The following is a 23,764-nucleotide window of genomic DNA, read 5'->3' on the forward strand; positions in this document are numbered from 1 at the left end:
TCTTCACAGGAACAGAAAAAAAATCCAAATTTTTGTGGAACAACAAACAAACCTGAATAGCCAAAGCAATCCTAAGGAGAAAGAACAAAGCTGGAAGCATCACACTACAAGACTTCACAATATACTACAAAGCTGTAGTAACCAAAACAGCATGGTGCTGACATAAAAAACAGACACATTGACCAACAGAATAGAACAGAGAAATCAGAAACTAATCCATGTGTTTACCACCAACTGATTTTTGACAAAGGCACAAAGAATATATATTTTTTCATAAAGCAATTAAGGCTGTCATTTTCTCCTGTATAAAGTTTTAACTATATCCTGTAAATTTTGATAAGAAGTTCTTACAACTTTTTTATTGCTGAATATATTCTGAATTCCATTTTTGTTTCTTCTTCATCTCATGAGCTATATATATAGAAGTTGGTATTAAAATTTTAAAATATGTGGAGTGTTCATATACCCTTCAAAGATAAAATCTCTGAAATTTGCTGTTATCTGAAGCAAGAGCTTTCTAAGAAAGTGAAAGACCCTGGGTTAGAAAATAGCTGGGGTATTCAAGGAACAGCAAGAAATCCAGTGTGGCTGGAGGAGAGTCAACAAAAGGATAGAAAATGTAATCAGAAGGATAACACAGAGCAGGTTCCTATAAGGCCTTGAAGATCAGTTAAAGTTTTGCCATTTACTCTAAGATAAGGAACATTGGAAGGATTTTAAGCAAATCTGCATTTGAGCAGGATCATTCTGTTAAGAGTAGACAGGATTGGTAAGTGCAGAAGCTCAGATACCAATTAGAAGTATTTTTACAATAATCTAGACAATAGATGTTCAAGGCTTTGACTAGGAGTGGCAGTGAGGAGAGTGATTGATATAGTTTGGATGTTTGTCCCCTCCAAATCTTATGTTGAAATGTGACCTCCAGTGTCAGAGGTGGGGCCTGATGGGAGGTTATTGGATCATGGGCATGGATGACTCACGAATGGTTTAATGCCATCTCCTTAGTGATCAGTGAGTTCTCGCTCAGTTAGTTCATGCAAGATCTGGTAGTTTAAAAGAGTGTGGCACCTTCCTCTACTCTTGCTCCCACTCTTGTCTTGTAGGATATCAGCTTCCTTTCCATTCCACCATGATGGTAAGCTTCCTGAGGCCTCACCAGAAGCTGAGCAGATGCCAGCACTATGCTTCCTGTACAACCTACAGAATCATGAGCCAATTAAACCTCTTCTCTGTATAAATTACTTTGTCTGAGGTATTCTTTTATAGCTATGCAAGAATGGACTAACACAGTGATGAAAGATCAAATCATGGATATATTTTAAAAGGAACTGGTGAAAACTTCTGTCACACTAGATGGGTGGCACCGAAATAGAAGAGTCAAGGATGACAGCAAAGTTTTTAACTCAAAATCCAGAAGACCTTAGTTGTAATCAACTTAACCAGAGAAGACTTAGGCACTTCTGGAATTCAAGGGAGAGGTCAAGATTAGAGATATAAATTTGGGAATCATCAAATATGTACAGTCATTTAACTGGCATTGGTTACCTATGTAGTAGTTAGTGTAAATAAAAAAGAGAGGATGTCCAACTACTATCTCCTTGACAATCCAATATTTAGACATAGAGGAGATGAAGAGGAGTGAGCCAAAGACAATGAGAACAAGTGCCTGTAAAGGCAAGAGGAAAACTAGGTAAGTGTGTTGTGGAAGGTCAAGTGGAGAACATGTTTCAAGATGGACACAATGATCAACTATGACAAACGTTCCTTGTAAATCAAGATGAGGATTGAGAAATGATTACCAGCAATGGAATTTCACTGCTAATCTTTATAAAATGCAATTTTAGTGGAATGGTGTGATGGGAACATGAATGCAATGAATTCAAAGAGAATGAGCGGAGAGCACAAGCATGAATAATTATTTTAAAGAGTCCTTTAATTTTTTAAAGGGAAGATAAAAGATTATGTGATAGCTACAGAGAGATATGAAGTTAAGAGAAGAGCATTTGATGATGCTAGCATTAACAAATCATACTTACATGCTGATAGGCATGATCTAAGAAAAAGGGAAAAAAAACGATAATGTTGGAGACAAGTGAGAGAATTGCTGGAGTATTATCCTTGAGTGAGTAAGTGAGAAAAGAATAGAGAGCCCAGTGCAGAAGTTGGCCTTAGTGAAGAGCATGGAGTTTATTCAACATAACAGGAGGCAAAATATCATGTACACGAACCTCTATAGATACCTTTGTGGATGTGGTGGTTGGAGCTCTTAGAAATTTTTTTTCCTATTGCTTCCATCTTTTTAATGAAGAAAGAAAATAAGTCATCGGCTGATAATGAGGATAGGGAAGACATGCACCACATGTGAGGAGAGAAGAAAGAATGAGGAGTATGAGAAAGAGAAAATCAACTAGCAAAATAAATTATGATCGATGAGCAACATGAAAAACCTTTTTAGTTTACTGATCACAAATGAAAAGTAAGATAGGTAAGTACATTTTATTTCATTTTGTTGCTTGTGTTTTTGTTTTGTTCATTCTTAGTCACAGTCTGGGCACAAAATATGCAAAGTCATATTTAATCGATGCTTTGGTTTCATAAAGTCAGTATGACAAAGAGCAATAAAGTTAGAGTTTGTTAGACCCTGATCCTTTCCAAAAGCCTGTGGTTTGTGTTATGATATTTTTAAATTACAAATTCATTTACAATTATCTTCAATCCAAAGAAGAATTTTTGACATGATACATTTTCTTTATTAATGAAAACTAAAACTCACATTATGGGAAATAAGAAAATTATTCTCAAAACTACTTTGAATCATGATAGTAAAGCATAGTGATTGAAAATCAGTAACTTGCAGTGTGAATGGAAATTTCCATTTAATATGTCAGAAATAGCTTATATAGTCATAGTAATAAGTAATACAATCCCTTTGAAATAATGGAGAAATTTTAAGACACTATTAAAAAAGGATGTTTTTATGGGCTAATTCTGTATGAGTCAATATGAAGCTACAAGCTGATTTGTTTTATATCTCAGAAATAAAATTTAATTTTCTTTACAAAGAAATCAAGAAGTTAACATTCTTTTATTAGAATGCCAGAATGCATCTTAAAGTAATGGCTGCTAGGAAGAATAGTGTTTCAAGTAAGTGTTTGTGGATAACATAAGGTATATACAAAATATATGTTAATTTATTTTATTATAAAATATATTCTTCTCAGATACATGGTGCACACCCCCTTAATATCCTCTTGACTACTCTTGCCTCCTGGACCTTCCTCTCTATTTGCTTCACAGCATTTGGTCTCATGGTAATCCAACTCCAATCACACTCACACAATTCCTCCATCTGAAGCCAATTGACCACAGTCTAGGAGTATCCAGCTCTCCAAAAACATCTTGAACCCGAGTGAAACACAAGAGAAAGAATAAAATCTAGCTTTTCAAGCAGCTGCTAAAGGGGCCAAATAATGCAACCCAGAATTGCAGGGGAATCGACACCTCAGGGAGTGAACTTCGACAAATCGGGAGAGAAGACAAACAAGTCAATTATATAAGTTCTCTCTCCTTCCCTTCAATGTTCTATTCCCAGTCACAGTTTCTACATAGACCCTGCCTGGAGATATCCTCTAAGGCATAGCAGGTGCACCTACCAAGTGGTCAACTGTGTCATTTGCATTACATCAGGAAACATGACTAGCACGATACCACATCATCTTGCGCTGTACCTATCTTTCCCTGCCTCACTTCTGTTTGCCCTGATTCTCATTTCGTAGAATTATACATCACAAATAAAGCCTCAGCATTCAATCCTTGCATCAGACTGTTTTCAAGGAATCACAGGCTAAAAGGAGAACAAGAGTATGAAGCACATGTGCGGCTGAAATGTTCATAGAATCATCACCCACGTTGAAACTTATGACATTACTTTAGAACCTTTACTTTATGCCCTTCACCAAATACATAAGATAATCATTATCCTTAATTATATTGTAATCATTTCCTTCTGCTTCTTTCCAGTTTTACTGCTTATATATGCATATTCCTAAGCAATGTCATTTTGTTTTGCCATTTTCGAAATCTATATATGTGGGATGATACGTAATATATTTTGGGAGTTTTTTTCCTCGAAGTTTTACTTGTGAGATTCATTCACGTTGCTTTCGTGTAGCTGTGGCTTATTAATTTTTGTTATTACATAGTACTATATTATATGAATAAATAAAAATTACTAATTCTGCTGATGGGTAGTTAGGCTTTTAATAGTTCTTTTTCTATATGAGCATTTTTAGGTATGTCTTCTAGAACAAAAATGCAAGAGTGCATCTAGGTTATACACCTATGAGTGGATATTCTAGTTCATAAGATATGCACATGTTTCACCATAAAAATACGAGAGTTTTTACTGCTCTGCATTTTCAACTATGCTTGGTTTTCTATAGTTGTTCTACATATATTTTTTACCAGTCTGGTTGTTAGGTAATGCTATCTCAATGTGGATTTCATTTGCATTTCCATTAAAATTAATGAAATTGAGTATATTTGTATTTTCTATAGTGTTTATCAAAATCTTTTAACCATTTGAAAATTGTGTTTTTCTTAGCAATTCGTGAGATTTCCTTACATGTTCTAGATATTAGTTATTTTTCATTAAAATATATGGCAAAGCACTTTTCCCAGTTGTTTTGTCTTTTCACTCTCTGTGGGATGTCTTCATTTAAATGTTGGCCAAATTTATCGATGCTTTCCACCATAGTTTTTGTTTTTATGTGTCTCATGGCATAATCACTTCCAATCCTAAAATAACTTTTTACCTTTTCATCCATAGCTTGTATGATTCTGTATTTTATATTTAGGTCTTGAGACACTGAAATTCATTTTTGCTATATGTCAGGTTTCTTTCCTCCTTTTTTTACTTCATTCTTTCAGTTTATTTATTTAATGTAAATTTAGTCCTTTCCTTATTGATCTGCAATAACATCTCTGCCATTGTATCAAGGGTTCTTATATTTAGAGTTTTTTTCCTGGGTTTCTATTCTTTTTTATGGTTTAATTGTTTACCCCTAAAATTTCACATTCTCGAACTTGCTATAGCTTTATAACACACACTACTGCTTTGTTATGAGACTGTCCTGTTTTTCACTTTTTCACTTCCATATAAATTTAGACTCAATTTTACATACTTCACAAAAAATTACTTATTGGCATTTTAATGGAATGCATTGAATCTATAGATCTATTAGCCAAAAAAATGACATTTTCTATTTATTCCCTTGCTCTATATTTATTTTTAAATATAAATCATTAGATAAAATAGGTTTCTTATGTCAATAGTATTCTGTCTTTCAGTTTTTGGTAAATAATGATTTCTGCTGTAAATTGCTTTCTTATCACACATATTATTAAATATAATACCTTTATGTGTATATTGTTCTAAATATTTTCTAATTTCCAGAATATTTTTTGATCAATGAATTATTTAGGATATGATTTTAAGTACCCAAATGTATGAAATGTCTTAATTATCTTTTTGCTATTTATTTCAGATTGAACAGTATTACGATCAGAGGAAGTTATCTCATGAGATCAGTTCTTAAATATATTTTGATACTTAGTTTGTGGCCCAGTACATAGTTAATATTTGTAAATATTTTCTGTATGCTTGAGAAGAATGCATATTTTCTGACTGTTGTGTTCAGGGTTCTACATATTTATTAGAACAAATTTATTTTTTGAAAGCTTTTATATCTCTATTTACTTTTTTCTGCTTTACTTATAATAGTAACTGAAAGAAATATGTAAAGAAAAAAAAGCCTCCTGCTATGACTACTGACTTGTCAATTTCTGCTATAATTCTTTCAACTTTTACTTGACCTGTGTTGATGGTATTTTAATAAGTACTTATGGGTTTAAAATTATTATAGTTCACAGATTATTCACAAAATATTTTATCATTATACTATGAAATAGTTTGTCATATTAATGCTTTAGTGTTAAATTTTATTTTTTTATTTAATTACTATAGCTACATTGTACACTGATTTCATTTTTATTTGGCTTTTCTGCCCAGAGTCTAGGCCACCATAGCCAAATCCCTTCCATTTTTCCATACTATTAGAGGTCTTGCATTTTATCTCAGGACATAGCTTTTCAAACATCTAGGTCTCAATCTGCATCCTATCCTCCATCATGTGAAAACCCAAAGACTCATAATGTGCTCAATAGGATGTTAAATCTCTTTTAAGAAAAAATAGCAAAACTCCATGGAATAGTCACTACATCAGTTCTCATATTGAGCATATTGAGCATTTTGCCTCTCAGTCTTCTCGTCAGTTTTGTTATCTGATGACTTATCTTACTTCTTTGTTAGCCTCAAAGTGCACTTAGAAGTAGGTTTATTGTGTTTTATCCAACATTTCTAGATATTCTGAGATGGGACATTCTCTGGTTATTGATGAAGCAGAATCCACTCAGTGATTTCATCATATTGATGAACCTCGTGAACGTGATTCCATACTGGCTGCAGGTCAATAATTTCTTGTCAGTTGAGTGAAAATAGTTCTTTGGACTTCCTTTATTTTTTAATTATCAGTGTAGAACAAAAACATAAATCACAGATGTCAAAACAGAAATGAGTAGAAGATAAATAAAATGTTATGAATAGCCTATATTCTTTTGTAATAACCAATAAAGTTTTAATGAGAATTTTGTTTTAAATAGTTGTGCCTCATTTATTATTATTATTATTATGCTTTAAGTTCTGGGATACATGTGCAGAATATCCAGGTTTGTTACATAGATATACATGAGCCATGATGGTTTGCTGCACCCATCAACCCATCATCTAGGTTTTAAGCCCCACATGCATTAGGTGTTTCTCCTAATACTATCCCTCCCCTTGATCCCCACCCCCTGACAGGCCCGTGTGTGATGTTCTCTCCCTGTGTCCATGTGTTCTTATTGTTCAGCTCCCACTTATGAGTGAGAACATGTGGTGTTTGGTTTTCTGTTCCTGTGTTAGTTTGCTGAGGATGATGGTTTCCAGCTTCATCTATGTCCCTGCAAAGGACATGAACTCAATCTTTTTTATGGCTGCATAGTATTCCATGGTGTATATGTGCCATGTTTTCTTTATCCAGTCTGTCACTGATAGGCATTTGGGTTGGTTCGAGAAACTGTAATCAGAGTGAGCAAGCAACCTACAGAATGGGAGAAAATTTTTGCAGTCTATCCATCTGACAAAGTTCTAATATCCGTAATCTACAAGGAACTCAAACAAATTTACAAGAAAAAAAAACCAGCAACCCCATCAAAAAGTGACTGATGGTTATGAACAGACACTTATCAAAAGAAAACATTTATGTGGCCAAGAAACATATGAAAAAAGCTCATCATCACTGGTCATTAGCAAAATGCAAATCTTTGTTTTTTGTTTTTTGTTTTAAAGACAACATCTCACTCTGTCACCTAGGCTAGAGTGCAGTGACGTGATCATAGCTCATTGCAGCCTTGAACTCTCTCAGCCTCAAGTGATCCTCCTACCTCAGCCTCCCGAGTAGTTGGGACCACAGGCATGTACCACCATGTCTGGCTAATTTATTTTTATTTTTTGTGGAGATGGGGATCTCCTTCATTTGCCCTGGCTCATGGCAAATTCCTGGGCTCAAGTGATTCTCCCTCCTCGGCCTTCCAAAATGCTGGGATAACAGGTATGAGCCACTGCACCTGGCCTTTTTCTTTCCTTTCCTTTTTTTTTTTTTTTTTTTGACAAGATCTCTGTCACTCAGGCTGGAGGGCAGTGGTGTGGTCTTAGCTCACTGGAAGCTCTGCCTCCCAAGCTCAAACAATCCTCCTGCCTCAGCCTCCCCAGTAGCTGAGACTGCACCACCACAGACACCACACCACTACACTCAGCTAATTTTTGTATTTTTTGTAGAGGCGGGGTCTCTCTGTGTTGCCTAGGCTGGTCTCAAACTTCTGAGCTCAAGAAATTTGCCTGCCTTAGCCTCCCAAATCGCTGGCATTACAGGTATGAGCCATGGTGCCTGGCCCCTTGTATTCTTATAAAGTGCTGGAATATGCCATTTTACAAAGTTTAAAATGTATGAAAAAGAAAAAAACGTATTTGAAATACTTCTAAGAGCTATATCTTCATAATAATACTATTTCTTTAATAAATGAGCAAAATTACTAATTTTAAGTGGCTTTCTATAAAAAAGGCATAAATTTCAGGAAATGTGAAAATTCTGAAAATTTTTCTCAGAATGTTAATACTACATCATTCAAAAGAAATATTTCTTCGAGAGGATAAAATAATAGGAAACCATAAAATATTCTAAAGTTCTGACAGCCAAGTCAAATAAGACAACGGCAGAATTCATAAAAGACTATTCCGGCCGGGCGCGGTGGCTCACGCCTGTAATCCCAGCACTTCGGGAGGCCGAGGCGGGCGGATCATGAGGTCAGGATATCAGGAACATCCTGGTTAATACGGTGAAATCCCGTCTCTACAAAAAATACAAAAAATTAGCCCGGCATGGTGGCGGGCGCCTGTAGTCCCAGCTACTCCGGAGGCTGAGGCAGGAGAATCGCTTGAACCCGGGAGGCGGAGCTTGCAGTGAGTCGACATCACGCCACTGCACTCCATCCTGGGTGACAGAGCGAGATTCCGTCTCAAAAAAAAAAAAAAAAAGACTATTCCATGATTTTCACTGGTTAAAGTTGAAGACACAGTAGATCAACCTTTCCTACCTCTAAACTTTAGCCATATTTTGTGGCCTGGTGAATATAGTAATAAATTCATTATTATATTCACTTTTAAATTACTGATTTAATAATAAATTCAATATTAATATTATCAAATAATAATAAATTCATTATTATATCCACTGGGCCGCAAAATCTCTGTTTAAGGTTACTTCCCAGGTATTAACAAATACCACTTTTGGTGGCATTTATTAATCATATTAATTCTTGATTCTCACTGAGAAACTTGTTTTTGTGGTTTTGGGGTTAGTCCTTTTTAACTTGTATGCTTTTTTTGTTCCTAATGTTAACATATTTCCCCCCGCTTTAGTGAGGTAAAATTGACAATGTAAAATTCTGTATATTTAAGATGTGCAATGCTACATTTTGATACACATTTACATTGCTAAAATGATTACCACAATCAAGCTGATCAACATATCTATCACCTCATATAGTTATTTTTTGTGTGTGGATGCTGAGAATTCTTATACTTCTACCAAATCTGTTTGAAAGTTTCTATTGTTCTGTATCCTTGCTAACACTTCACATTGTCAAAGTTCATTAAATCTCTGGTGGGATCTACTGGAATCTCATTGTAGTTTTATTTTACATTTCCCAACTACTATTTTAAAAAGTAGTAATACATAGTTTGTTGTCTATTTACGGCATACATGGATATTCTCTTACAAAATGCCTGTTCAAACTTGTTGCCTATAGTTTAGAAGAACTAGAGAAGGTAGGACGTTTTTTCATTATTGATTATAAGATGAATTATTTATTAATTATGATCCATTTTTAGTTACATGGGTTGTAAATATCTTCAGTTATTTAGCTTGTTATTCATGCTCTTAAAGGACTAATTTAAGGAATAGGTTTTCCTTTTTAGGCAGCCAAAATTATCAATTTTTTCTTTGTGGATAGAGCTTTTTCTCTTCTCTTTAACAGTGTTTTTCTAATCTTCCAGTACAATATTGAAGCTAAACGGTAATAATGAACATCCTTGTTTCACTTCCAAAGGAAAAACTGTCATCATTTTTCCATTAAGTATGATATTGGCATTAGGGATTTTGGTTTGGTTGGTTGTTTATGTATTTGTTTGGATACTCTTTTTATATTAATAAAATTCCCTTCTATTCTTAATTTTATAAAAGCTTTTTCCATGAGCAATTCTTTAATTTTATTGAAAGCTTTTCTACAGTTTTTTTTTTCAGCAGCTATAACATTTTTCTCCATAATTTTATAATAGGGAAGTTTTTTAGGGACTAGTCTAGAGAATGTTTAATATTGAACAAACTTTACCTTCATGAAAAATATAGCCATCCTTTCACAAGTGTGGAATCTTTATCATATGTCGCTGAATTCTGTTTGTTGTTATATTGGTTAGAATTCTATTAATGTTCATGAGGTAAAATAGTAAATTAGTGTAATATACATGAATCAGTAATTTTCTTGTCAGGATATGTTATCAAAGTCATGTTGACCTCATAAAATGAGTTACAGGGTATTTCATCCTTTTCAAGTCTCTGGAAGACTAGAAGTCTCTGGAAGAATTTGTTTATGTTTGTTATTATTTTTTCCTTAAATATCAAAAGCTGCCTTGTCTATGGAACTATGCCCTTAAGATTTTGGTCACCTCAGCCTCCCTAAAATCTGATCTCTGTCTCCTAGTCTCAGCAAGATAGGCGTGAACAGCTTGCCATGCCCTTCCTAGCAGGAAGGTCTCTATGATGGTCTCTGTTAGCGCTGTCACGGCCAGAAGCAGAAGTCACTACATGGACATGTTGTGTAAACGAGTTTTAAAAAAGCAAAAACCAAAGAAAGCGATAACAATAAAAAAGAAGCAGCAGTCAAAATATATCACAATGTGATTGAGGTTATTTTGTACCTTAGATCTTTGTCAAGAAAATTACCAATATTAATTTTGGAAATTAGCCTTCTTTCTTTTTGTTTTGTGACCAAAAACAGTATTATCTATTTCATCCACTGTCTCAAATTTTCTAGCACAGGAATAAGCAATTTAATGTTCTGTGTTTTGATTGTTTTATTTTATGTAATCCTGTTGGGTTTTTGTCCTTTCTTAAGGCGATTGGTGTTTTTAATAAATTTCATTTTTAGAGAGAAGCTGGAAATTGTTTAGAAATTATAATTTTTAAATCTTTTACTATTTTTAACAGAATTTTCTCAAATTAATTTTGGTAATTTATAGTTTTCCCTAATGAAATTAGAGTCTTCCATACATGTAGAATTTATAATGTAGAAAAATATTTGAAAAATATTTCAAAATATATTTTTACTACTTATAAAATAATACATACTTTTGTGTACAATATTAAGACTGAACTGAAAATTTTGTTTTAATTCTTTTCTGATTTATTGTTATGAGTATTCCCTTTTCAAATATACTTTCTACATTTTCTCTCTAACTTGATTAGATTCATTAGAATATATTATCTGGCATTCCATGCATTTAAGAAGAATCAGCTTTTAGAATTATTCATCATTTAATATGAATTTATATTTGTTACTTATTTTCCTTTCTATTTCTCACATCTACTTTTTAAAAATTCTTCTGATTCTTCTTTTTATGCTGTCTATTTTTATTTTTTCTATTTATATATTAAAAACATTTTCGCTATAAATTTACCTTTGGCCAGGCATGGTGGCTCATACCTGTAATCCCAGCACTTTGGGAGGCCGAGGTGGGCAGATCACAAAGTCAGGAGATCAAGACCATCCTGGCCAACCCTGTCATCTACTAAAACCATGTCATCCATGGTGAAACCCCATCTCTACTAAAATACAAAAATAATTAGCTGGGCGTGGTGGCGGGCACCTGTAGTCCCAGCTACTCTGGAGGCTGAGGCAGGGGGATTGCTTGAACCCAAAAGGCAGAGGTTGCCGTGAGCCAAGATCATGCCACTGCACTCCAGCCTGGTGACAGAGCAAGACTCCAGATTGAAGGAAAACACTATGTTTGTGACATTTATGTGTTCTCTTTGACCCTTCAGTAAAACCAAAAGATTCTAGGACTCATAACAATGATCTTTGTGTTGTTCTTTGTATCAGCAGGAGATCTTTTACTGCTGTGTGTACAGACTGCTAATTGTTTTATAAGGTCTCTTGAACTCTTGCATAGTGATAAACATTTTTTAACTAGATTACATTTCCCATTCTTCCTTGAAGTTAGGTTTGGCCATGTACCTAATTTCTGGCCAAAGGAATTTAAGAAGAAAAGAGGTGTGTAACTTCAAGGTTAACCAAAAAAAGCAAAATGCTGTGCCTTTTACTTTACTGCTTCCCACAGCTAGAACGTGGACATTTTGCTAGAGTTGGAGCAGACATTTTGGATCGTGAAGTGGGAATAATCTTGATAAGTGGGATATTGGAGTAGTACGTGGTAAGTGAGCCTGGATCCCTTCAGAGTCACCGTGCTTTGCTTGGATTTTTCTGTAAAAGAAAAAATATCCCCATCTTATTTAAACTATTGTTATTTTGGTCTTTCTCACAGAGTTGTGCCGACAACCATTTTAATAAACTCTTTTATAATTCACTTGTCCTGAAATAAAACTTTCTTATAGAAACAGAAAAGTAAGATATGATGCAAATCAGTATATAAAATGCCATTATGAGAATGTTTTATGGTGTTCCATGTGACATTTCCAAAATAATTACTTCTAAGAAAATATTTTAAGAGAAAGCATTCTTATATTAACAATAAAGATAAAAAAGAATTATTACATATCAATATTTAATATAAATGCTTTTAAATTTAGTATAATCTTTTGAAATTACTGGTCTTATTTTATTTTGTTCTTATTAATTTGTTCACTCTCAGAGAGGATACTTTTCCATGCTATATTATTGTCTTTTTATTTTTTTCTAGAAAACTATAATTGCAAGTATCTGAATTTAAGAAGAAGAATCGCAAAGGTAAAATGTCTATAAATGTTTTTAAAGATGTGAAAACACTCCCAAAAGAGCTAAATGAGATTTTAAAAAATCAGGTAGAAGTTAATTATAATTCTTATTTGTTTGACAAGCTATCTACACTTTTCATTTCATGATACAGGTGGACAATAATAACATATGCACAGAAGACTATTGTAGATGGAAAAAGCTGCTTTAGCTGAAGGGCCCATAGAGCTCGTGCCATCCCAAGACCCCACCCATCAACTTAGACTAAGGAATCCTCCCTAGGTACACTGGTAACCCATTGATGTGGTTTGGCTCTGTGTTCCCACTCAAATCTCACCTTGAATTGTAATAATCCCCACAAGTCATGGGAGAGACCCGGTGGGAGGTGATTGACTCATGAGGGCAACTTTTTCCTATGCTGTTCTCAGGATGATGAGTAAGTTTCGTGAAATCTGATGGTTTTATAAAGGGGTGTTCCCCTGCACATGCTCTCTTGCCGCCATGTAAGACGTCCCTTTGCTCTTTCTTCATCTTCTGCCATGACAGTGAGGCCTCCCCAGCCATGTGGAACTGTGAGTCCATTAAACCTCTTTTGTTTATCAATCACCCGGGCTGAGTTATGTCTTTATTAGCCGTGTGAGAACAAACCAATACACCAATTTTTGGTGCAGCATTTAGCACTGGTGAGAAAGCCCTGGTTTAAGGCACTGAGGACTAAGTGGTGAGAAAATCACTCCAAAAACAAAAGTCATTTTAATAGGAAATTGGATGAATTGAAACAAAGACAGAATCATTTAAAGCATATTGTTCATGCGCCCTCCCAGAGGAGAAAAATTGAGAAAATTAAATTGACAAAATGTTATTGTATCATCCTCCATTAGCATTTATCGAACAATCCAACATTAAGGGAACAAGGACATATGACTTTATACTAGAAATGTTTATTCCCTAAAGATGCATTCAATTTATGTGGTTCATATAATCCTGAGATTTTTGTGACATTTCAAGTATGTGGTAAGCACAATAATTAAAATTCAATGTTGACATTTTCATGTTTTTAATGAATTTTTTCCTCAATTTATTTGAAATGTACATGTAATAAACAAGAATTTACTGTGAGTCAAGCTCTGAAATTTAAAGAAGTCACAAGTCTTACTTGTGTTCTTGACTTAAACACTGAGTCAATTTTACAGATTCGAGACATTATATCCAATAATGAGCTCCTCACACAGTAAAGATACATTTATAGCTTTAAAAATTTGAAGAGAATGTAAATGTGTATTCAGGCAAGGTGACACTATAGTGATAAGAGATTCACATAGGCTCAAACAAGCCTTTTATCAAACTATTATATAAACATAATTGTCACTTTATTATAGATGAAAATCATAATGTAATACTGATGGATGTCATTTAATGATACCCAGCTGGTCCTTGACAAACACTAGCTTAAAACAACTCTTTAAGATAAGTTTATTATCCCTATTTTACAGAAGAGAACATGAGGTTTGGAGAGGTTAAGTAACTTCCCCATGGTCACTGAATTGGTTGTAAAGTAATTTATAATTAGTTCACTAACTTTGATGTGCTAGGAATATCACAGCTTTATCATAGCTTCTTTAAATACATTTAATTTTGTATCTGAGCCCCCATCACACTGAGCTAAAGGAAATTGCACCCAAGTCTTTCTTGGCTTCCCTCAGAGAGATAGCCAAGGTGGGTCCCCTCTGTTATCACATATTTTCTGCACAAGGTATCATAAACTCTTCGGAAAAGTGCACCAGGAAGACGGAACAGAGGCCTACTCCTTCTGGACTCAGCATCACGTCTGTCTCTTCTATCCAGGGCTTTGTTTCCACTCTCAGAAGGAGCCCTTCTTTTGTCCCACAAATTCAGTTCTTTTAATAAGAATACTTTATGGGGTAAAAATCCAGGACTTCTAGCCAACTAATCCATTTCACCCTGTGCATTCCTCTTTGGGACAATGAAATACCAGTCAACTTGCTTACATGGTGGTATAAAAATTGAGGGAGAAAAAAATATATTTAGTATTCTTAAACAAAATTTAACAGTTAAAAATGTTATTCAACTACAGTGTGTTTTCCCCAGAGTACAACTAGAGGTTATTAAAACATAGCAATATTGTGTTATCTGGAGTCTGACCACGAGCATCACACCAGTGGAACAAGATGAATTACCACCACCAGCATGACTCACTCCTCACCCAACCACATCCCCACATAGGAGAACCAAATAATTTCATCCTACTCTAATAAGAAATATATTTCTAATCCAAATGATAAAAGCCTTTTTAGGACAACAGAAACTTTCGTTACAGGGCAATATAGCTCCTTTGCAGGGTGAAAAAGGAATTAAAGGCTGTTGTACACAATGGCAATACTTTACTGTTTATGGGAATGTTTCCATCTTAACACAGGGTTAAATATTACCTCCCTTCTTTCTTTAAAAGAAAAGTGATGACTGGCCTTGGGAAAAGTGCTGCACTTGGACTCCCCGAACTAACATAATAGACTCAACAGATAAGCAAGGAGTTGTACCTGTTATCATGCCTATTAGAATATTGACAAGATATACAATTTCCAGAATGCATGTCATGGGCAAGCACCCCTCTCTGATTTGTAGCACTGAAGTATTCCTGAGAGGCATCACAGTGGAAGCCTCCAAACACAGTTGTGTAAAAAAGCCTACATAAAATTACCGAGGGCTGTCTCCCTCCCCAACACCATATTTAGAAATAATGAAATGCTGGTGTGAAGTATTAGGTCTGGGGACCAAGATCCTGTCCAGGGACTGAGATGAGTTTCCCGTGCATAGAGATTCACAAAGAGATCTTTGGAGGGTGGGACTTGGGAAAGACTGAGAAGCTGAGGAGGAGTGGGTTAGACATCTCCATAATGTCTCCTTGTCCTTGGATGACTTCCCATTGGGGAAAGTTCAAGTTGTTGAGAACTTTAACTCTTCATTCTCAAATTCTTAATCTATCAATAAAGAAGCAAGGTGGTAAGAGGAGAAATGAAGCAGACTCCACTTTCTTCCATTTTCCACTCTCCTGCAGGGAAGAAAGATGTATTTCAGGAGATCTATTGCTTGGTGTGAGAGTTGTCGACTAGCAAGTGGTCAGCACACAGTGATGCTGGAAAGAGTGAGGAGGAACCACAAGTTCTAAGCACTAAGGCAAAGTGCCAGAGAGAAAGACTGAACCTCCTGCTTATTTACCCCTTTTAGAAAAAGCTGTCCTCTCATTTATGCAGCCAACAGACACCTGAAAAAATGCTCATCATCACTGGTTATCAGAGAAATGCAAATTAAAACCACAATGAGATACCATCTCACACCAGTTAGAATGGCGATTATTAAAAAGTCAGGAAACAACAGATGCTGGAGAGGATGTGGAGAAATAGGAATGCTTTTACACTGTTAGTGGGAGTGTAAATTAGTTCAACCATTGTGTAATATAGTGTTGAGATTCCTCAAGAATCTAGAACTAGAAATACCATTTGACCCAGTGATCCCATTACTGGGTATATACCCAAAGGATTATAAAACATGCTATTATAAAAACACATGCAAATGTATGTTTATTGCAGCACTATTCACAATATTAAAGACTTGGAACTAGCCTAAATGTCCATCAATGATAGACTGGATAAAGAAAATGTGGCACATATACACCATGGAATACTATGCAGCCATAAAAAAGGATGACTTAATGTCCTTTTCAGGGACATGGATGAAGCTGGAAACCATCATTCTCAGCAAACTATCACAAGGACAGAAAACCAACCACCACATGTTCTCACTTATAGGTGGGAATTGAACAATGAGAACACATGGACACAGGGAGGGGAACATCACACACCGGGGCCTGTCAGGGGGTGAGGGGCTGGGGGAGGGATAGCATTAGGAGAAATACATAATGTAAGTGACGAGTTGATGGGTGCGGCAAGCCAACATGACGCATGTATACCTATGTAACAAATCGGCACGTTGTGCACATGTACTCTAGAACTTAAAGTATAATTAAAAAGAAAGAAAGAAATAAAAAGCTGTCCTCTGAAGAAAGGTACACATGCAGACGGGATGCAAATCAAGGCTGCACTTATTTGTGCAAAGATTTATCAGCAATTAATTGTAACTTTGTTACTTTACAATTTTAACAAAACATATTCAGCACCTCCTATATGCCAGACACTGTAGTTAAACAGACAATTTTATAAAAAATCATCTCTGCTCTACAGATATTAATATTCTGAAGTAGAACATGGTCAAATAAACAGAAAGTATGATACAATAAGTACTGTGATAGATGTCTGTACACATTGCTATGGTAGCACACATGAGGGTAATCTCATTAGGCTGGGGGAAATTGTGGAAGGCTCAACAGAGGAGATCATACTCTGCTAAGCCTTCAAGAAGGAGTACAATTGATCCAAACAAAATCTGTGCATGAGGAAGGTAAGAAGAAGTGAGGGCAATAGTTGAAAGTAGTGTGTGTACCATGTAAAGGCATAGAAGTAAAATAGTGACATAAATGGAGAACTGAATGTTCTCATTACGATGCAATGTATTTGTAGGATTGGAGAATAGGGAGAGATGAAGCTGGAGAACTGGTCAGAGATCAGGTTACGAACAAACTGTTAAGCCATGGTGAGGATTTTGGACTTTGATTTATAGTCATGCAGGGGCTAGCATGTCAAAAAGGTGACTCTACCAGAAATATAAAGAATGTATTAGAAGAGAATGAAAGTTGCTAAGGGTACTGTAATGTGTAAAAAAATCGAGGAGAAATTATGAATATTTGGATCATAGGCAGTTACTATTGGAGCAGAGACAAGGGTGCAGACTGGAGAAAGATAAAAGAAGTGAAGTTGATAGGAACTGGTGATTGATTAGATATGGGTAGTAAAACAGTTAGGAGACACAGATTGACCCTCAGATTCATAGTTTTAGCAGATGCATAGAAAATTAATTGAATGAAAATGAGTAGCTTAATTTTGAACATGTTGAATTTGATGGACTTGTATTATGTGTATGTATGGCCAAAATAAGGTGCAACATGAAAACTACTGAAAGACTGCCTGTACAAACAGACCGTGGCCAGACCATGCATGACAATACAACTGACCCACAGCCTCTGCAGCAACCAGTCCAGGAAGACAAATTGCAACCTCTTCAGCAATAAGCCCAGAAGAGTCAGGACTTGGTCACCAACTGCCAGTCTCTCTATTTATTACTCCCACTTCAAACTTAGGACTAACCAGAGAAAGCCAAGTATGCTCCCCAAACCACTGCCACCTGAATTCACATGTTCCAGTCCCTGGAAGTACTGTAAGTAGACATACAGGCTATGTCTTGCCATGGAAGAGAGTATAATGAACCCCTTTGTGCTCAAAGAAGGATGACCAAGCACGGCAGGGTGAGGAAGAGCAGCCCCTCATCCAGGAGAGGGTGGGGTGGGGAGAGGAGCAATCAGTCCTTTTGTGCTGAGATGGTTCCAAAGGAAAAGCTTCTCTGGCCTGGAAGTTTGAACTCCAGAGAAGGCAAAGGGGTAGGGCTTCCTGGTCAGTAAGTGAAGGGACATTGTTCCTAGTTTGAGCCCAGCAGTCTTTTGGGAAGCTGGGGTTCTCGAAGATTAGCGCTTGTGGAACTGAAGGGCTAAGCCTAAGAACATCCTTGGCTGAAGATAACTCAGGTGGAGTGGGATTACACTTCCCCAAAAGACTCAAGCTGTCTGGCAGGACTCTGGATGGCACCTCCTCCTGGGAGGCTGCTCGAAGTCATGAGAAGGAACCACTACTGCAGACGAGCACTCCAGGCTTCAATGTCAACTTCAGAATTCTGGATTTCCTTGAATCAGTTGAGGGAAGGTAAATAGCCCCTTTACTTATTTAGCTGGAAGCTTGTTTATTTACTTCACAAGTATGATACAGCATTACTACATGTAGATACTTACAAAGGCTTTATGAATATGAACTCATTTAATTCTCACAATTGTATGAGGCAGTGCCATTTTTTATCCAATTCTTAGATGAGTAAAGTGAGGCACAGACAGGCAGAATGCTATATCAAAAGTTAGGCTCCTGGGAAGTCATAGAGACAGTATTCAATCCCAGACAGTTTGTCCAGATTTCATGCTTTCAACCATTAGCAATTGATTTATTTATTATCCTCTGTAGGGAAAATAACAGCAGTGCCAGAAATTATCCCCCTTTCTGCAGAGAATTTCATACCAGCTACATTTCACTTAATCCTTACAACAATTCTGTGCGATGAAGATTCTTATCTTCAATTTATAGATGAGGAAATAAGCTCAATGACTCATCCAAGATTGTATAGGCAGAGGGGCAGAGCCAGTCAAGCACAGGTTGTCTGAGGCCAGTCAAGGGTTTGTTACACCACATTGTCAGTTAGTAGAAAGGTCTGGGGGAAGTAAATGAGAAGATTGCAAAATCATCTTAAAAAATAAAAAAAAAAGAAAAATCATGATTCAAACCTGCCTGACTTGCTGACTACACACAAGCTTTCAAAATGTATCACAGTCAGTCCTCACAGTGGAAAATGAGTCAATTTCTATATACTGTGGCTTTCTCAAAAACCTCCCAAGGGAACTGTAAGAATTTGCTGAATTCGTGTCACAATTCAGCCCATTATAAGAACTGTAAAGCAATTAGACTCAGAACCTGAAACTGCACATAGCTCATCAGCCTGGGAAGCAGAGATGGGTACATTATCTAGTTAAGTACCTCCAGTTACTCATCACTGTGTTATCTGTAACTTCAGAACATCAGTGAAACAAGAACTTCACAATTTCATAGTTTTCCATTGTATATAGAAATTTGCTGAGAAAGACTAATTGTGATGAGAACAGATCAAGAATAGTTCAGCTATTTGAAATAAGTTTGATGGATTTAAATAATTTCTTACATTAATCAGATTTCTTATAAAACTATTATCTTGATGGCATTGAAAAACAAGTTTATAGTATTAAAGTGTAAGCACTTCCACATCTTTTTCTTATTTTTATTCAATGTAGATGACTCAAGATTTTAAACATCAAAATAATCTTATCATGCTTGTTCTGAACTGGGTTTTCATATTGTAATATCTTGTTTCTATTCCCTCTGCGGTCTCCAAATTTGTTTTCAATGCCAAAAGAAGTACTTGGTGGAATGGGTAAATGTGGTCATATTTTACATTAGCTAAATAATTATGAATTTAAATCATTAAATTGTATTTATAACCTGTGTAAAGAACAATATTCCTACTTCAGGAACTGTATTATAAAGATAATAAAGAACATACCGTTATGAATGTTACTTGAAGGTGTTCTAACTGAAGACTAAAAATAGATACCTAGAGGTTTCTCAACAAAATACGAAGAAAAATGGGATGCTTGGGATTGGCAGAACACTGAGAAAATCAGCTTCAGCAAAAAATATAAACTATACTGAAAAGACAATAATGAGCTCATGAAAACAGAAAATAAGGATGCAGCTGGGACTCAAAGCAAACTGATGCTAGACTCAAACACCTGGATTCACCCCGGTTGCTCTGTCTCTCTCTGTGCATATTCTCCATTAACCTCTCTGCAGCAGAAGGATGTGCTCCACTTCCCAAAGGTCATGTTGGAAAATTGCCACTACAAATTGCCCCCAAGTGTATATGTGATACGGTTTGGCTGTGTCCCCGCATAAATCTTATCTTGAATTGTAGCTCCCATAATTCCCACATGTTGTGGGATGGACCTGGTGGGAGATAATTGAATGGTGGGGCCAGTTTCCTCCATACTGTTCTCTTGGTGGTAAATAAGTCATACAGGACCTGATGGTTTTATAGGCGGTTTCCCCTTTTGCTTGGCTCTAGTTCTGTCTTGTCTGCCACTGTATAAGATGTGCCTTTTGCCTTCCACCATGATTGTGAGGCCTCCCGTCCACATGGAACTCACTCCATTAAACCTCATTTTCTTTGTAAATTACCCAGTCTCAGGTATGTCTTTATCAGCAGTGTGAAAATGGACTAATACAATATGTTCTCTCTTTAAAAGAACAGTCACACTAGACTGAAATCTTTAATCCCAGAGCTATAGCCACCTGGACCCCAACGTGGCAGTTTCTTTGAATCAATGGGGATAGAGGAAGAGCTGTTTCCAGGATGGCAACACAAAAGGTGAGTCATATGAAATAGGAATCTACCTACTCTTCAAAGTTAGAAAAGAGAAAAGGTTGTAAAGCAACTCTGGTAAGAACATCAAATTAAAACTTGGAAAAAATATTACTTCTCTAAACTACAGTACACCTATTAGGGAATCTAAGGTCAGATTCAGTCAAACTCTGGAAGCATGTAATACTACATATTGGAGAAATGTAGACTCAATGAAAATGAGGAAGAGAAAGAACAATCTAAATAAAAATAATATCCTCTATATACTACTCTTTAAAGCCTTTATCTTTACCTTTAATCCACTTTATCCTAACCCACTCAGCTTCCTGCTCCATCTCCAAGTCCCTTTCGTAAGAAGAGCCATATATGTCTGAGAGGCATTACAAGGACATAGTATTCCCTGACTCTTCACTAATGCAAAATTCTAATGTAATAGTAAATCATACTTTCAAAGAAATTCTATCCAAAAGTTAATAATATGTAAATGGCCTATCAAAGCTACTATAATGTATGCAGAAGTAATGTATACAACACTTTAAACAAGAATTAGGATTTCGTTTTCCTGGAATAAAAAGATAGTATTCAAAATATGTAATACGAGTTATAATCTTCCATCCCAGAGAAAAAGAAACTGAATTTCTAATCCCTAACAAAAAAACCCCAAAGCATCTTATGCCAAACACAGTATTTGTTATTAGAAAATTTCAACTCTCAGGTCTACAAATATAAAATTTAATAAAGAAGCTATTTGACACCACAATACCTGCAAGGACATAGTAGAGGGAGATGAAAATAATGTAAACCTAATAACATGCACAAAGTTCCATAAGAAAAATATATATTCTAGTGTCAACATGACAGTTATTCAAGGTTGAAGGTACATCCTTGTAATAATATGGTGTTACTTATCTAAAAAACATTTCCTCCAGAATAACTAGAATTAGGGTTTTTTTTTTTCAAAGAAAAAATATAAAAAAACACTTTTTAAAAAGTTGGAGGAAAGTACAACTTCAGTTATGTGACTGATAAATAAATATTCGGTAAAGCTAAGGAAAGCTTCAAATAAAAAAATTAATTGGGGAAAAAACTGAGCATCTTATCCCAGAAATGAACATGAGCTTCAGTCTTGGGCTGTGATGTAGAGAATGTCAACAATGTTAGGAACGTTCTTAGTGTTTCCTCAACCGTCAAGTGAATTTTAGAATTTAAATGATTACTAGAAAATTCAGTCTTCTCAAGTCAAATTACATTTCTAACATCTAACCTAGAGGTGTTCTTTTTTGTTTTTGTTTTAGCAGAACTCTTATTTTCTATAGAATACTTAGAATATGATCAGAAAGTCTCCCCAGGTTTAATCTGGGAGATCCAGTCAACGTAGCCTGTAGTAAGCCATTCTTTGGGCTTTAAAAATAAGGAAATCAATACACTGTTACATTTTCAAGATAGAAGATTATTGTGCCATATTAGAGTTGAGTATTCCCACTTTTATGAAATTTAAGTGTTATTATTTGTCTCCCTTACCTGAATGGAGTAGTATTAGGACAAGGATTTTTGTGTTTTTTTGACTGATGTAAAGCAGATGCCTAGAACAGAGACCAGTTGGCATGTAGTAGGCATCCAATAGATGTTTGTCAAAGTAATTAATATCCTCTGAGTTTTGGATCAACTTCATTCTTCCTCAATGCAGTGTGCATGTATAACGTTGTTTACATTTTTTCTCTACACACTTTTTAAAATTTTTAGTGGGTTTTTTAATGGAAATAAGCAGAAGAGTACAACTCGTAAGCATTCAGTAATTTGTTATTGCTGGAATTCCTAAAGTTGTCTCAGTAAGTTGCTAACTGACAGTTACAGCATAAACAAAGAGTATTGGTTTTTCACAGTTCTAGGGAGCGGGCCCTAAACTCATGCCTTTCTCTGCACTTAGACAAAGCATAATGGTACCAGAACACTCACACATTACTATAAAAATAAATACATACTCATTAAAAGAGGCAGAAATATCATAAAAACATGTATCTCAAACAAACAGCTAATCTCGTAACATTAATAAAAAATCAAGAATTCCCATCATTAAAAGTACTATCTGATGTGATTTGGGACATAATTAGCCAATGAAATTTTATGAGAGAAAAAATGAGAGCAGAAGTAAAGAAAATAGGAAAATATTATTTGTAGGAAATTCATCTCTTTGCCTTTTATGTCTATTTCTCTCATTTCTACTTTGTTTCTTTATATTGTATTTCTTCCCACTAGACCTAAACTCCATAAGGAAAGGGATGCTTATTTGTCTGTGTTTTGTGCTCAGACCTACGGCCATGCCTGATGCTACATAAATGCTACATAAAACTTTGTTAAATGAATGAACAAATTTTTGTTATGATTAGATTGTTAATCTAACTGGAAAATTCAAGTCTCCGTAACATGCACAGAAAAAATAAGAGATTCAGAATAAGAATAAGATAATTTTTATTCAAGAAATAATAAGCAAATTCAGAATTCAGTCTCCATAATGTATATAAGAAATAATAGAAATAATAAGATAATTCAGAATAATAAGAATTATCTTATTTCTTGCATATGTTATGTTATTATTTCTTCTATATGTTTTATATATGATTGATAAAACATAAAAATTCAATACCTGTGTGTGTGTGTGTGTATATATATATATATCTCAAAGTTGTAAAATATCACTATTTGGTGATATATTTGGTGTAGTTCTAATGAAAATCAAATTTTTTATAATTCCAGGAAATTATTTCACTTTTGACTAAAATGGGGATTTAAGAATTAAAAATAATTATACTGGTAACTTGTACCCTAAGGATTACACTATGTATCATATTTACTTCTGTTATATGTATATGTTTCAAATATTTACTAGCTTCTTTGTGTAAATTTTTTGTTTCCAAACTAG

This window comes from Colobus angolensis, unplaced genomic scaffold (genome assembly GCF_000951035.1).
Source record: "Colobus angolensis palliatus isolate OR3802 unplaced genomic scaffold, Cang.pa_1.0 Scaffold13, whole genome shotgun sequence".
NCBI classification, from domain to species: domain Eukaryota; kingdom Metazoa; phylum Chordata; class Mammalia; order Primates; family Cercopithecidae; genus Colobus; species Colobus angolensis.